This window comes from Pleurodeles waltl, chromosome 10 (genome assembly GCF_031143425.1).
Source record: "Pleurodeles waltl isolate 20211129_DDA chromosome 10, aPleWal1.hap1.20221129, whole genome shotgun sequence".
NCBI classification, from domain to species: Eukaryota; Metazoa; Chordata; class Amphibia; order Caudata; family Salamandridae; genus Pleurodeles; species Pleurodeles waltl.
Genome location: NC_090449.1, coordinates 958,338,671 through 958,356,155, shown reverse-complemented (window position 1 = coordinate 958,356,155; position 17,485 = coordinate 958,338,671).

The window sequence follows — 17,485 nt, the reverse complement described above, 5'->3', positions numbered from 1 at the left end:
GGGTGTGAGTGTCAGCCTCTCCCACCAATCTTGCTCAGGATGGCCCATCAGGATGTTGATGGCTTATCAGTCACACTTAAGTTCCCTTTGTGTTTGGCTGTCTAGATGGAGCACACATGTCTAGCTGTTACCCCACTCGAGACATGTATTGGAGACAGGCAGTAGGCACCAAATGGCTAAAGAAAGAAGAAAATGCCAGCTTTTTAAAAGTGGTATTATCAGAACTGCTATTTAAAATTTGACTTCACCACAAGCTGTGATTTTAAATTGTGAGTGCAGACACACCAAACATGACAAACGTATCTGCTCCGGATAGTGAATTACACCTATAAGATTCAATAAGTTTCCTATGGAATAAAAAGGCCTTGAAGAGTGAAAAACGAATTCAGAAGTGTATTACGGCATATATAACTTAAAATGTAAATGTTCAGTTTTCTAAGTACATTGCAGTCTGCTCTGTGTGTCACACAGGGCCTATTTTAGCAGTGACATATGTATAACAAGGGAAGGTTTAGGCCTGGCAATAGTTTTAACTTGCCAGGTCGACATGGTGGTTTAAATTGCACACACAGGCTAGGCAACGGCAGGCCTGAGACATGGTTAAGGACCTATTTAGGAGGGTGGCACAATCAGTGCTACAGACCCACTAGTAGCATTTATTTTACAGGCCCTGGGCACTTGTAGTGCAATATATTAAATCAAAAATGCTAATTTGATGTAGGCCAATGTTACCATGTTTTAGGACAGAGAACATAAGCACTTTCGCACTGGTTAGCTGTGGTAAAGTGCAGAGAGCCATAAAGCCAGCGAAAACAAGGTCAGATAATTGAGGGAAACAAGCAAAAAGTTGCAGGGAAGACAACCCTACAGCTATTGGGTCTAACAGCCTTGACATGGTAGCCCATTAGAGAATGAGCAGACCATATCATAAATAAAGGCCTGTGAAACACCTGGGGTTCTGACAGTGGATATCCTGCAATTCCCCACCCCTTAATGTATTCCTGGCTCCTTGATATACCTCTGTAAAAAAAGTGTTGTCCAGAGATTTATTTTTTGATTAGTGTTTTTTGTCATTAGAGAAGTAATTTAGCTTGTGTAGACATTGCTAATCCGGGCCAATTCTTTTCTGAATTACATTTTCTGAAAGGTGGATGTTTCACAGTGGTAATAATTCAGGAACCATGAGACCTGTAAACTTCATTTTGGTGTGAACAAATATGTTTTGGGGGTCAAGTAGTCTTATAGAGACAGAAAATAACTCTTCAGAGCAACCCTTCCACCTTTTTGCAAAATGGCAGCTCTATAATGATGTGTTTTAGCCATCATATTGGTCATTTATTTTAATATTGTATTTGTTCTAGGTTTTCCATTGATTAAAATTCATAAACATGAGCCAAGCAGGTGTTAGCAGATTGTTTTAACCTCCTGACAGAGTGTTGCGAATTTCAAAATCTGATGACTCTTTCAACAAAGAAAAATATGTCATAAGCTAACATCCACTGCAGCTGGTCAATGGAGAGTTTGAGATGCTGCAGAAATACAGCAAGACAAAGTTCACAAAAGATTAAAAATTATGGGTGAAGATGATCAGATTTTTTATCATTGTAACAACAAGTGCTACTAATCATATACACTGGAAAAAAGCCTGGAAAAAATTGTCAAGATATAGCAGAAACCGGTGAATCACAACAAGAAACTGGGGCCCATATTTATACTTTTTTAGCGCTGCATTTGACCTGCTTTTTGACGCAAATGCAGAGCAAACTTACAAAATACAATTGTATTTTGTAAGTTTGCGCCGCTTTTGCATAAAAAAACGACACAAATGGGGCGCTAAAATAGTATAAATATGGGCCTGAGTCTTCTGAGAAAGCGACGACAACCAACCTTTATGTCATCCAATTTAAAGATTGATGGCTACTCCTCGTCCACCTCCAGTAACTGATCGGAATGTAGAGGATCTTCAATTTTATATCTTTGGTTTAGTCAGAACAAGGGGCAAAGGGATTGATTAAAGAACTAAGTACAGAGGATGTGAGTCTCAAAGAGGAAACATTTTTATCTGCAGTTAGTTTCTTCCAAGATGATGTTTTCAGCCGAGTAGTTGATCTAAACAGTGAAGTGAATATATTTGCAGCTGATTGAAATGCCCACCCGAACTACATGCTTGCATACATTTGAAAATATGAATGTACAATGAGCTAACAGTAGCAAGGTAATCGCCAGCCTTCAGCTAAGTTTGCACTCTTTGAAAAAGCAAATAAAGTTTTAAAGCCACTCTTGAGTGATGGCTACGGGTTCACACTCTGTAAGATCAGAGAACTAATAGTCATCATTGATGAAGCTGTATTGATAGATAATAATGAAATTGAAGTCTCTGCTTTGTGAATTGAGAATTTTCTGGTAGGCATGTACAATAACAGAATTTGTTTTTGTCAGTCTAACAAAAAGAATGAGCCACTTATGGTGTTCTCAGCTGATCTGCTTCTGAAGTTCTTGTTGCCAAAATAAGATCACAAGATGCAGTAAAATCAGCAGGGACCATTTTAAGAAGCGACCTGAAAGACATTGATTTTGAAATTAATGAAAATAAGGAATAGGAGTCAACAAGAATGCCTGATATTGTGTTAACATTTTTTTCATCATGGTTTAATATCAGCAAAGCAAACCTGTTACAATTTCTTGAGTTCGGAACAGAAGCCTACAAACATTGATGATGACTTTGAAGATGTAAGTGAAGAAATAGAAGACATTCCCATGAACTGATATGCTTATGCTGTGCAAATGTACTGTCTTTTGCAAATTAAGTTTTATGAATGACATCACAGCAAAAATAAAACTCCACCACACATGATGACTGCCCATGCAATCAATGACATGTGCAAAAGTAGACTGCTAATCATTTCAATGAGTAGGATTGGTGCATCAACAAGTTATAATGACATAGGCCCTCATTATTACAAGATTGGTGGTAAAAACCGCCTACCACCGGGGCAACAGTCACGAAAAGACCATCACCGCGGCTACCAGCGGTCCGCCATATTATGACCACAGCCGGATTTCCACCTCAAGAAGGATGGAAATCCAGCTGTGGCTATCCTGGCGGATGGCGGTAAGGTGGCGCTGCTACCACCGGCAGCGCCACGCCAGAAGATCGCCGATGGCCATATTATGACAAATAATACGGCCTGATGGTGTTTTGCTGGTGGGAAGACCCCCTGGATCAAGGTAAGTCGAGTTTCCAACAGGGGGAAGTGTGTGTGTGTAGGTGTGTGTGCATGTATGTGTGTGCGTGAATGCAGGTGTGTGTTGAGTGTTGATTGCATGTGTGCATGTATGGAAGTGTGAGTGAGTGTATGTTTGAAATCGTGATGCACGTGCGTGTATGTCTTGAAGTGTGTGGGGATGTGTGTGTGTGAATGGATGTATGCATGCATGTATGTATGTGTGAACGAGTGTGTGTATGTGTGTATGTGTGTGAAGGGGGCATGAATGTAGAGGGGTTGGGGGAGTTTGGAGAGGTGGGGGGTAGTGAGGACTTTGGAGAGGTAGGGGGGCAGGTGACCCTTATCAGTGACAGGGAAGGAATTACCTGTCACTGATAGGGCCTACTGCCATGGTTTTCGTGGCATTACGAACACCACAAAAACCATAGGGGTAGGGGTGGGGTCATAATCCCGCAGGCGGCACAAGGGCGGCTGCCGGGTTGGAGATGTTTATCTCCAGCCCGGCGGCTGCTACCGCCATGGCAGTCAGAGTGGTACATTCGTGGGTTGGCTTCAGCCAACCCACTAATGTCATAATGTGGCGGTACTACCGCCATATTATCGCCAACCGCTGGGGTCATAATGACCCCCATAGAAATGGGCAGGAACTTGTTACGAGCTCATGCTGAAAAATCTTGTTAGTCTGACAGCACACCACTTCCAAGGCACTTTACCAGGAAAGGATTTACAATTGCTGCTCTTGATAATGTGGGTTTTGAAGACAGATTTTATTTGTCTGGAACATTCAGCACACATGATACTGCCATAGCGCCTTTTCAAGACTGTACCAATGAAGTAGTTGCTGGAAAAAAAGCTGTGTCAGCTGTAGGTATAAACAAGCACACTTATAACCCATCTGCCTTGCCAACATCTGCAAAAATCACTGCAAACCATCAACACGTCCCAGTCTACCAGAACGTTTCAAAGAGGCTGAGGACATGGTTCTTCTTCTACCTGATGCTGCAGTCCACAAAGTTGATTGAATTGAATTTATCATATCACTTATTCAGTACGGAATGAAGGATGAAGAAAAGCCAGTTCCTTCGTGGGCTGGAGCTCATGCTCTGATCTCCCAGAATGCAGTCCCATTGAAGGTTGGGTTTCTACCAGTAATACCATCCCCATTCACAAACTACACAGCAGTATACACAGCTCTAAATTCCAATTCCAAAACATGTGTGCTCAGCTTTTAGACAAGCCTATCCTGCCATTTTTCTATGAAAAAGGTGTTTTCTGTATTGTAGCTGACATTTTTATGATCAATTCAGTAAAAGTTGATGACCTTTATCCAATGATGGGCATTTTCCATATGACAAAATGTGTGTTGTGGTATGCAGGAAGTGTCTCAGTGGATGTGGCATAGACATTGCACTTATTGAGGCTGAAATCTTTGGAAGCAAAACTATGCAGTAAATATTGAGTGGAACTTATTATGTTCGTTCGTTACAAGGTATGCTCATCATATCTGAGGCTATAGAGGCATTGCGTTGGAACAAATTAGGTTTTGCATATCTTATCCTAGAAGTGAACAAGGCACAGGGTGCACTTCATTCAAAAGACATAGGCCCTCATTACAACCCTGGCGGTCGGTGATAAAGTGGCAGTAATACCGCCAACAGGCTGGTGGTAAATACCGCCAAATTATGACCATGGCAGAAAGAGCTCAGATAGACAGCCACTTTACCACGCCGACTGCCAGGGCGGAAAAAACAGCCACCACGGCAGTAGCTGCCTACAGCCAGGCAGAAGACAATGTTCTGCCCACTGTATAATGACAATTCAATTCACCACCTTTTCTGGGGCGGTATCAATGACATCAAAAGCCTGGCGGAAACACTGCACAGAAGGGAAATGACTCACCTCTGGAGACACAGGGAAGAACCACGCCTCCATGGAGCCCGAGCTGCAAATCTTCCCAAAGATATTATACATCCTGCTCCACCACGAACACCAACGACGGCAAAGCTGACCACGGTGAGTACAGCCGCCTAGCACACAAGGGAGGAGGGGAGAACAAATAGAGTGATACACACACTCAACACGCAACACCCCCACCCCCAACACCATACACACAATCAGATGCAGTAAGAAAACATATTTACCCCGTACCTCTCAGGAATAATGCAAGGGCTACAGGAATAGATGAAAGTCAGTGTAATATTATAAATACATCAAAAATACGTTCATCCAATCTAAAAGAATAAACATATGTACAAATCAAGGGACACTGCCCAGTCCTCAATGTGTGTGGGCCACAGGGCTACATGACAAACTCCAAGGCCCCACTTGTCTCCTGCAACAACACAGAGAGAACACTGCCGGGGCATCAGTTCCAAAATAGGCAGGAACCTCAGGGGGAGGTGGGTTGGGGGGGCACCTCAGCCGGCAGATGTAATAAAACCACTGGTCCTGGAGGGGGCAACATGCCCTGTGCTTGGTCCTCGGGAGTGCAAGGCTGCAGTCTCTTAAGTGGGTGACTTGCCCACAGGCTCTGGAGGGGGCAATATGCCCTGTGCTTGGACTTGGGGAGTGCAAGGCCACAGTCTTTCAAATGAGTGCCACACCCACTGGTTCTGGAGGGGGCATGTGCCCTGTGTTTCAGATCCTACTGAGGATGGGGTGAGTGAGTGCCATACCCACTGGTTCTGGAGGGGGCATCCTGCCCCGTGTATCAGATGCTGCTGAGGATCGGGTGAGTGAGTGCCATACCCACTGGTTATGGAGGGGGCATCGTGCCCTGTGCTTCAGATCCTGCTGAGGATGGGGTGAGTGAGTGCCATACCCACTGGTTCTGGAGCGGGCAGCGTGCCCCATGATGCAGATCTTGGAGAGTGCAAGGTCACAGTCTCACAGCTGGGTGTCATACCCACAGGATTTGCAGGGTGCAGGCCGCACAACAGGCCATGGAGGCAGGACTACAGACTGTCCGCCGGCGGTGACGGCTGCTCAGTGGTGCTGCTGCTGCTGGTGGTGGTGGGGGGAAGCACCTGCCCATCCCCTGCAGCCTCAGACGGCTGCCCACTGGTGGTGGCGGTGCTGCTGTTGGAGGTGGTGGGGAAGCTCCAGCCCATCCCCTGCAGCCTCAGATAGCTGCACAATCATGGTTGGTTGTTGGGGACTCGACTGAGTCCCTGCACCAGACCCTTTGTCCATCCTGCCTGCTGCTGCAGGCCCCTTGCCCTTCCTGGCAGCAGCTGGGGATGGCTCCTTGCCCTTCCTGGCAGCAGCTGGGGATGGCTCCTTTCCATTCCAGGCAGCAGCTGGGCATGGCTCCTTGCCCTTCTGGGCAGCACTTGCGGAAGGCACCCTTTCCGTCAGGCTGCCTGGTGCCCTGGATCCTTTCACACTACGAGTTGCTGTGGACACTACTGGGCCCATGGACTGGGTGGCTGAGGTGCTTGCTTGGGTTTTACCCACCCTGGCCAGACGTGAAGGACGGGGGGAGGGGTAGGGAAGAGGTAAATGGTGGAGAGGAAAAGCTACTTAGGGACATTAGGGTGGGAAAAGGGAGAAGGTTTGGGAGTGGAGGAAGAGGGAGTGGTCTGTCTATTGTGTTTGGGTGCAGGTGCATGGGCTGGACGCTGTTGTGAGTTGGATGGCGGTTGGGTGTCTGAGTGCTTGCGTTTGTGTACCTTGGGAGGGGGGGCACAGACACAGTGGGAGAGGACACAGGGGACGTGTGCATGGCTGTAGGGGTGGTGTCTGCCAGTGAGGTGTGTGTTCTGATAGTTGTGCTGGTGATGGTGGTAGTGGATGAGGATGCAGTGCATGCAGGTGTGAGTGTAGATGCAAATGGGAGTGAGGTGGTGGTGGAGGAGGAGGGGGACACAGTGGAAATTGTGGATGTTGGTATGTCTGCATCTGGATGGTGTTTGTGTGAGTGCCTGTGGGATGAAGTGTGGTGCTTGTGTTTGCCTGAACCATTCTTGTGAGTTGTCTTGTGTGCATGCGCGTCTGCTTGTGTGCTTGGGATAGGTTGGGGTTGAGTGGAATGGGATTGGGTAGAGGTAGTTGGAGGGTGGAAACAGGGACAATGGCTGTCATCAGAGAGGAGGCCAAAGCCTGGGTTGATCTCTGTTGGGCCACCAAGCCAGAGTGAATACCCTCCATTGGTTTGTTGCATTTGGGCTACCAGCCCCTGGATGGCATTCACAATGGTTGACTGCTCAACAGAGATGGATCTCAGGAGGTCAATATCCTCCTCACCCAGGGCAGCAGGGCTAATTGGGGCAGGGCCTAAGGTGCCTGGGACGAAGGAGATGCCCACCCTCCTGGGTGAGCGCGCACTGGCAACTCGTTGAGGGGCTGCTGGGAGGGCGGTGTTGGGGCAGGGGGTGGCGGCTGTAGCTGGGGTGGGCACAGAGGTGTCCACCACCACTAGGGAGCTTCCATAGGATGAGGTATCTGTGTCCTAACTGTCCCCTCCTGTCTCCGCCGTGGTGCTCCCCTTGCCCTGTGTCCCACTGGTGCCCTCACCATCGGTGGACTCTGCCTCCTGGGTCCTGGGGGATGCAGCTCCCTCCATCACCAGTGCCTCTGCTTCTTTGCCAGATGATGCTAATGCACATAAGGACAGGATGACAAAACAAAAAGTGGGGGGGAAGAGACAAAGGAAACACTTGGTCAATGGCTGCACCAACACCACCGTTGGCATACCCAGCACACTCACACACAGGGAACAGGCATAAGCACTATGCAGTGCACTACCAGTAACAATGCTAGTCACCAGGGCATGGGGAGCGACACATATCACCAACTGCAGCATACCTGGGACCTACCCAGCCCTGCCCAGTAGTAAATGCCTACTAGCTAGGTAGGAGGAATATCACATCAGAACCCTGCCCAACATGGACCTTTACTGTGATGTCAGGCTTGGCCTAGAGGCAAACACAGGCACACATCACCCACCCGTATTCCACCCTACCATGCGTAAGTTGTTATGATGTGCTAGGTACTCACCCCCTTGTGGCTGCTGTGATGTCCTCACGTGCCCGTCCAGCTCCGGATAGGCCACCGCCAGTATGCAGGCCATCAGGGGGGTCAGAGTTCAACAGGCACCCCTTCCTCGTTGGGAGGCCATCCCCAGCTGGGCCTCCGCCGTCTTCCATGCCCAGGGTCTCAGGTCTTCCCACTGTTTCTGACAGTGGGTGCTCCGCCTGCCGTAGACCCCCAAGGTCCGCACGTCCTTGGCGATGGCACACCATATACCCTTCTTTTGAAAGGTATTAGTCAAACCGTCCTGCCTGTTGCACTCATGCCCACCATACCCCTTCCCATCCCCATTTGCACAGACATAGCCCAGCACACAAGCTGCATGTCGCCCAGGGGACATCCACCAACCCTCCCTCTACTTGAGGCCTTCACACACACCACTCCATGCATTCATGCCCCATGCATCGTGCTCACAGTGTACTCACCTGTTGGTCTGGAGGCCCATACAGCAGTCGGTACTGGGTAGGACCCCACCCACCAGTCGCTCCAACTCCGCTGAGGCAAAGGCAGGTGCCCTTTCCCCAGTCACACGAGTCATGGTAGGTTCCAGACACAGGTCATAGCAGCACATGCAGTGTAGGTCCTCTCCTGCTGAAGGTCAGGTAGCAAGTGAGTGAACAGATAGAAAATGGTGCTGACGTCCACGGCGTTACATACCGTCACCGCCGGCGTACATCACCATTGGCCACTGTACCCCATAGGGTCCAATATTATCAAATGAGGCATTGCACTGCCATTACCGACCGCTTCCCGCAACAGTGCCCAACATCAGAGGAATTACCTCACTTCCACCTGTCCCTCCACACAGGACAGGCAGACAACATTTCGGGGGGGGCAGGCCCTGTATTATAACTGCATCACAGTTCAAAATTGTACATACAGGGCAAATGGCACATATACATTTCAAAATAACATCATGCATTGTATTGTTGTGGCTACAATGTACAGTTTATGACCAGCTCCTCAATATTTTGCCCCAAAGATTGCAACCGCTGTGGATGAATAGGATGTGGAGACATACCCCCAAGTGACAGTGGGCTTGGCAGCAGGAATGTCACAGCCAATGTTCTCAATAGTGCTGACCAGAGTGTTGTATGCCCTGATAAAACACATGTGCAGCTACATTGTTTCCCCCCCGGTGGAGGACTTGGCCACAGTGAAGGCTGACTACTCTGCAATTGGACGTATCCCCAACATAATTGGGGCTATTGATGGAACACATATTCCATTTGCCCCCCCCCCCGGCAAAATGAACAGGTCCACAGAAATTGAAAGAGTTTTCACTAAATTAATGTCCAGATGGTGTGCCTGGTGGACCAGTACATCTCCCACGTCAATACGAAGTGCATGATGCCTTTATCCTGAGGAATAGCAGCATCCCAAATGTGATGGGCCAACTGAGAGGCAAAGGGTGTGACTAATAGGTGAGCCCTGGTTCCCACCCAGTGGAAGTTGGTGTTTGGGGATTGTTTTGGGCCATATGGGATAGTGTATGGCTAAATGTTGTCCCTCAATATTTCAGGTAGCTCTGGTTACCCCAACCTATCATGGCTACTGACCCCTATGAGTAATCCCAGGACCAGGGCAGAGAAACGTTACAATGAGGCACATGGGTGAACCAGAAGGATCTTTGAACATACCCTTGGCCTCCTGAAGGCCAGCTTTCGGTGCCTCCATCTATCTGGTGGATCCCTGTGCTACTCACCCAAGAAGGACTGACAGATAATCGTGGCATGCTGCATGTTGCATAACCTTGCCTTGAGACACCATGTGACTTTTCTGCAGGAGGAGGAGGAAGCTGGAGATGGCGTATGGCAGCAGTGGACCCTGTGGACAGTGAAGATGAGGAGGCAGAGGATGAGGATGAGAACAACAGAACTGCAGTGATTCGACAATATTTCCAATGACACACAGTTAAGACAGTGGTAATTCACTTTTCATTGTCATTTTTTTTGTTTAACTTTGTCACTGGCAGGCTGTTATTTCCCACTTCTATGCCCACTCACTGTACCCTTTGGCAACTCTTTTTGCAGATGCTGGTGTCCCACTATCGCTCCTGGTGTGTTCACTGCATCCAACTATAGGTCTATCCTATGTGCACAGTTGTTTTGCAATGTTTGAACCTTGTTATACGAATACATGCTCAAATTATTTGACTTACTACATACTTGTATTTTTTCAAATTGTGTTTATTGCAGTGCTAAGAATAAAAGGGGGAAGTGCAATGGGCTGGGGTGATGATGGAGGAAAGTCCAGGGTATTGTTCCAGTCTATTTGTAGCACAGGTGCATTGTCTAAGGGGGCATAGGAAGCAGAGCAATGGCAGTTCAAGGTGGACAGGGTGACAGAGTGGGAAACAAGGGAGACAATCAGGAAAGTCTTATTTCCTGGTGGGGTCTTGGCAATAGTCTCTGACTTTTGCCTGGATTGCAGGGAATGTTTGCAGGGTGGTTCTCCTTCTCCAGGGGGAGGGGTGCTGGTGGCCTGTGAGTCCTGTGGCCGGTCTTCCTGTCCACTAGCGGCAGCGGAGGTGGAAGGTTGTTCAGATGTCTGGCTACTGGCAGGGGCCAGCTGTTGTAAGTCTGCCTCCCTCATATTGTTTGCCATGTCTGCCAGCATCACTGCAATGGAGACCAGGGTGGTCTTCCCTGATCCCCTGGTACTGTCCCTCCAGCAATTGCCCGTTCTCCTGCACGTTGTCCAGGATCTGGCCCAGTGTATCCTGGGAATGTTGGTATGCTCCGAGGATCTCAGTGAGGGCCTCCTGGAGAGTCGGGTCCCTGGGCCTGTCCTCCCCCGGCGCACAGCAGTACTCCCAGCTTTCCTGTTGTCCTGTGCCTCTGTCCCAGATTTTCTTGGGTATGAGGTGTGTCATGGGGTCTCTGATGTGGTGGACACACTGCTGATTGACGTGTCCTGGGGACAGAGGTATGGGTACGCTGGGTGGGTGCTGTGGTGGTGTTTCCTGATGGGGTGGCTCTGTGGTGGTGCGTGTCTGTGCCTGGGTAACCAACTGTCCGAGGTCCCTGATGGGCCAGGTTGGTCATCCAGATCCAGGCAAGCAGAGTCGCTGTCATCTCTGTGGGCCTCTTCTGTGGGGGGTCTGGATAGTGCTGACGCCTCTTCTCCTGTGACATTGGCTGGGATACCTGAGGGGATGTAAATGCAGTGTTATTGTTTCTGTGTGTGACATATTGTGAATGGGTGGGTTGCCCTCTTTGTTTGTATTTGCTCTGGCAGCTTTCACTTGTGTGAGTTGGTATGTGGTGGGCTAGCTGATTAGCTCCAGTGTGCATGCTTTAGTCAGAGGTGTCCATGCAGGGCTGTGAGTAGTGTCCATGCATTGGTATAACATGCAGGGCTTGGCATTGGGATGAGTGAGATGTGATGGTGGGGTGTGTGGGAAGTGGTGGAGTGATGGGAGTGAGGGGTATGTGATGAAATGCAGGTAGGGGGGTAGTAGTAGTATAGAGTTGACTTAAAAGAGTCCAGTCCTCCTGCTACTCCTGCCTGGCCCTCAGGATGCATGATTGCCAAGACTTGCTCCTCCCATGTTGTTAATTGTGGAGGAGGAGATGGTGGTCCACCGCCAGTCCTCTGTGCAGCTAGTTGGTGTCTTGGTGCAATGGAATGTACCTTCCCCGTAGGTCGTTTCTACCTTTTCCTGATGTCATCCCTTGTTCTTGGGTGCTGTCCCACGGCATTGACCCTGTCCACGATCCTCCGCCATAGCTCCATCTTCCTTGCAATGGATATCTGCTGCACCTGTGCTCCAAATAGCAGTGGCTCTACTCGGATGATTTCCTCCACCATGACCCTTAGCTCCTCCTCAGAGAATCTGGGGTGTCATTGTGGTGCCATGGGTGTTGTGTGAGTAGTGTGGGTGAGGGTGTGTAGGGTGATGTGTTGGGGTGTGAGTTGTGAGGTGCGTTGGTGGTGTATAGGTGTAGGTGGTGTGTGGCTCTGGTCATCTCTGTGGTCGTGGTGTCTATCTCATGGCAATTGTTTGTAGTTGTAAAGGGTTGTGGGTACTGTGGGTGTGTGTGTGGGTGGTGTGTGTATGGGATTCAGGTGTGTGTTATTCAAATTGTCCAATGTAATTTTGTTTTGTTTGTGCAAGTGTATTTTGAGCGCAGCGGTGTGTACCGCCAATGGTTTACCACCATTGAGTGTACGCTGTGATGATTTGTGAGTCATAATGTGGTGGGCGTTGTTCTGCTTGCATAACAGTGCGGGTTTGGATACCGCCAGTTTAATACTGACCTTTGGTTTGGCGGAGTTGTGTCTGTGGCTGAATAGTGATGGATTGGTGTGTGTGTGTCATACTATGGTGAACGGATATCCGCCGCAGCAGTGGTATGTTGGCGGCAGTCAGCATGGCGGTAAGTGGCATTTACTGCCAATGACATAATGAGGGCCATACTGCGAAGCCAGGCAATGTTCAATACACTTCGGTCAAACTCAGAAAACCTGAAAACCAAGGGGCATATTTACAAGAAAATGGCACAATGGTGGAGATATGCCACTTTTCTTGCGTCACCCCTTCCCCACCTAACAACAACATGGTAGCACTGTATTTACAAAAAGGCACACCATGGCAGTAGTTAGGAAAACAGATAAAACTACTTGATGCTATTGTTGTGCTTTGCTGCACTAGTGTCAAAAATGTTGATGGTAGTGCAGCAAAGCACAGGGAGGCCCATTGATTAAAATGGGTGCCTCATTTTAACGCCTGTACTGAAAACGCATAAAAAATTACAGAAAAAATGGAGCAGTGAAATGTTGTAAATGACACTGTACCATTTATTCAGGCCTCCATTAGTCAGAATACCTCTCTTGCATACATTATGCAAGGCAAAGGCATAATGTGCCGCAAGGGTTTACAAAGTGTCACAATGAAGCATTGTGTCACATTGTAAATGCATTGTGTGAGAAAGGCCTCCTTAACGCCGCCTTAGCATAAAATGAATGATGCTACGGCCGTGCAAGGTTGTGCTAGGAGCTTGTAAATATGCTCCCAAGATCATGGAGTTTGTCAAAGAATGTAAAGAAAAATCAGAACTTTTCAAGTACTGGGGTAATGTTTTCCACATGATAGCTCTTGTGAAAAACTTGGTACATGCTCAGCAGGAAGTTGATTGGGAGATGCACGTAAAGACTGGATTATTGTGTTTTGCAAACTCAATTGCATAAATTACCTGAGATAAGGGTCCTGGTATTTGGAAAGAGTGAAGAAGGTGGAAACGCGATATCTCTACAAAAAATTAACCCAAAAGCATTGTGTGGTGAAAGACAGACAAGGAACGTTCAATGCTGTGGCTCCAGATATGAAACTGGAACAGGTGATCAAGAGATCACAGAAAAGCTCCAAGGGAATTGTTGGTCAGGCACGTAAAAAGTGAATATGTTGATTATTGGCAGCTACTTTACCATGATGTCCTTTCTATTTGCAGTGCTTTCAGAGAGATGACAAATTTGAAATTAATGGACCATCGTGAAACTGTTCTTTACCACTAACTTGTGGGAAAGAGAGGGGAACATCTTAATATATATATTGACAGCCTTCTACATTTCATGCAGTAGCAAGAAATGACTAAGCCTGTGAGACTACACAACTTTGTGGCCAAATAATATGGTTATAATGCTATAAGACAAGACTGCTAGATGTCCTGGAACATGGATCGAAACTATATGCAGAACTGAAGCAGGAGAGATTTGTATTGAAAGAGAAAAAGCTGTTTTGCATAATCCCTAAAGCTAAACTTCAAACTTTCATGCTTTAATTGCCATAGTAAGAGTTTTGTCCAACCAGCCATTACAAAACAGGTTACAAATAAACAACTTTTGCAAGCACATAGAGAGATGGATGTAGCAAAAGAAAGGGGTAAATTTGTCAAGGACATTCTGTTGCATGCTCTTTTTCCAACAAACACATTATTTGATGGAGATGCTGCAACCAAACCAGTGAAGCACAAACTCATAAAGAACTCGAAAAATAACTTTCCCTATGAAGGATTTTAAGTCAAATAGGTTTCCTCATTGAAAACTGCTTTTGTTGTGGACTATATGTCACAATTGCAAATGTTCAAGATTTCATCCATGCAAATCTTCGGAAAGGTTGTTCAGACTTTTCTACAGATGTCAAAGTCAGTGTGCACCTTTCAAGAACTGCACATTGTTTTTGACAGTTTTTTTAACTATCTTTCAAAGAATGTGAGAGAATCAGACAAATGTTTACAAGTGGAACAACTGACTTGGCTGCATCAAAAATTCAACACCTATACCTAAGGAACTTGATATATTCTGGTCATCAACATAGAACAAGATACACTTGGAGATGTTAGCTCGCCAAAACATTGCTGATGCTTCATTGAACAAGGAGGGGCTCATTACCATCCTCTTGCGCCAATGTAGTGTCCTTTATTTTGATGCTACAATGGTGCAGAACAGTCCCCCACCTTCTGCCATATTTAAAAACATGTGCAATGAGACCATTGTACCGAAGAGTAAACCCTTGCACTGCATTATACATGTACCAGGTATAATGTACGCAAGAGAGGTGATCTCCCACAAGGAGGCCCTTAGGAATGGTCTAGTGAAATCTACAAGATTTCACAGCATCATTCAAGTGTCCTTTTATAACGCCTACTTAGGGCAGGCATTAAAGTGACACAGTGCTTTGTTCTATGGGCCTCCTTGTGCTTTACTGGACTAGCATAAAAAATGTTTCGCTAGTCCAGCATAGGGACACAAATTCATCAGAAAATCTGACTCAGCTGTGCTGAAGAGCGCCATTGTACACTGTATTGGAAATACAGTGCTATCATGATGTCATTAGGGTGGTGCAGGGCAGTGCAAGCAAACTGGTGCATCTTGAGCGATATGCCAGTTTGTAGAAAATGAGGCCCTGAATTTCCATTTATTGCAAGTGGAATGACTGTCAATGAGGAGTTGGTTCCTGCAGATATATATGCAAAAGATACAGGCCATATTGTTCAAGAAATTAACAGAAAATTGGAGGAAGCTGAACTTCGTGTTGTGTCACATGTTGAGTGGGCTGTTCGAAATGGGTCCAATTAAGTCATTGTACTGTCAAATGACACAGATGATATTATTGTGCTACTTGAATTTGTTGCAATGTTCCTAAGTCAAGGACTGTCAGAGTTATGGATACGTTATGGAACAGACAAGAAAAGGCACTTAACCCCGCCCAGTGTTCATATCTTACGGGTGATGACACTATGAGCAAAATTGTTTCACAACTTTGAGCTTTAACTGCTGAACCTGTGAAGTTTCTAAAAGGATTTGCTGATGAAAAGATGTAGAAAACTACCTTGTGCATGTGTGGAAAATGTGTTCTTACTGTCACACATTCGGACGATGTTCTGTACAGTGAGTTCAAGAGATCAGTCCTGCTAAGCGACCTTCCACCGACCTCATATTCTGCATGTAGACACATTAAAAAAACATTCTATTTGATAAGAAGATGTGTAAATGTTTTGGATCATGCGTATGTAGAGAAAGATCCATGGGAATTTGTTTGGGATGTTATTGATGGGGTGCTAAAACCTAGAAAACTTTCTAAAGCCTCTACCCACAGAATTTACACGTACATGTACTAGCAAACCCTGTGCTACAAAATGATTTCCCTGTAAATATGCTCTTCTCAAATGTTTAACATTCTGCAAACCTAACACAGGCAACTGCCAAAATAAACAAATAAGTGAACTACGAAAATGTGTCTAAAAGAGGAATGATAAATGTTTTTTTGTTGCAATTTCATATCATAAACAGTGTATAGGTAAAAGGATTAATAAGCATTATTATTTGATTTATTTCTATATATGTCTCTCCTTCCTCTATTATATTCCCCATTTTGGAAAATGGTGGAGGGGTTGTTCTGAAGAGTTATTTTCTGTCTATATAAGACTACTTGCCCCCAATGTTTTGACACCAAAATGAAGTATATAGGTTTCATGGTTTCTGAAATATTACATCATCACTGAAACACATCCGACATTTTTAAAAATGTCATCCAGAAAAATTTAGCCCAGATCAGCAATGTCTACCCAAGGTAACTACTTCTCTAATTATCTAAAAACACAAATCAAAATCATTAGAAGATGGTCCGAAAGAAGGGTGGTGTGCGGTATCGGTTATACCATGCATGTTCTTCATTGTTCTGCCACTCTAAAACCCGTATACAGAAGTTTTTACATGCATATTCCTTACCGTAGATGAATGCAAAATTATTGCACTACTTGTAATCTGAAATTGAGCACAACATCTGCTCGCTGTTGTTAGACCTGGCATCCTTGGTGTTGTTTCCCCTGCCTTTTTGCCTCCGCTTCCTGGGTTTTGACTGTGTGCTTGACTTTGTTTTTGCTGGTTTTTGGTACTCTGGACACTTTACCACTGCTGACCAGTACTATAATGCAAGTGCTCTCTTTGTAAACTGTATGTGTAATTGGCTTTTCAATGATTGACATATTTGATTTACTAGTAAATCCCTAGTAAAGCGCACTAGAGGTGCCCAGGGCCTGTAAATCAAATGCTACTAGTGAGCCTGCAGCACTAATTGTGCCACTCACATGAGTAGCCCTGAAACATGGTTCAAACCTGCCACTGCAGGGTCTGTGTGTGCAGTTCATACTGCCAATTTGACCTGCCAATTGTACCCACTTGCCAGGCCCTTTTTGTACATGTAAGGCACCCCTAAGGTAGGCCCTAGGTAGCCCCATGGACAGGGTGCAGTGTATGTTAAAGGTAGAGTATGTACTGATGTGTTTTACATGTCCGGACAGTGAAATACTGCCAAATGCAGTTTTTCACTGTTGCAAGGCCTATCTCTTTCATAGGATAACATGGTGAATGTCTTTTAACATATTTTAAGTGCAGTTTCCGATTGGAAGTGGATAGAAATATGGAGGTTGGGGTCTCTGAACTCACAATTTAAAAATACATCTTTTGGTAAAGTTGTTTTTTAGATTGTCAGTTTAAAAATGACACTTTTAGAAAGTGGGCATTTTCTTGCTTACCCATTCTGGCCTCTGCCTGCTTGTGGAATCCACATCTAGATCAGACTGACAGTTGGGCTGGTTGTGAATTCCCTCTGGACAGTGACACAAAGGGAGCTGGGGTGTAACCTGCATATCCCGATGAGTCTCCTGGGCTAAAGTGGCGAGGGAGGAGCTGACACTTACACCTGAAAGGGCTGTGCCTGTCCT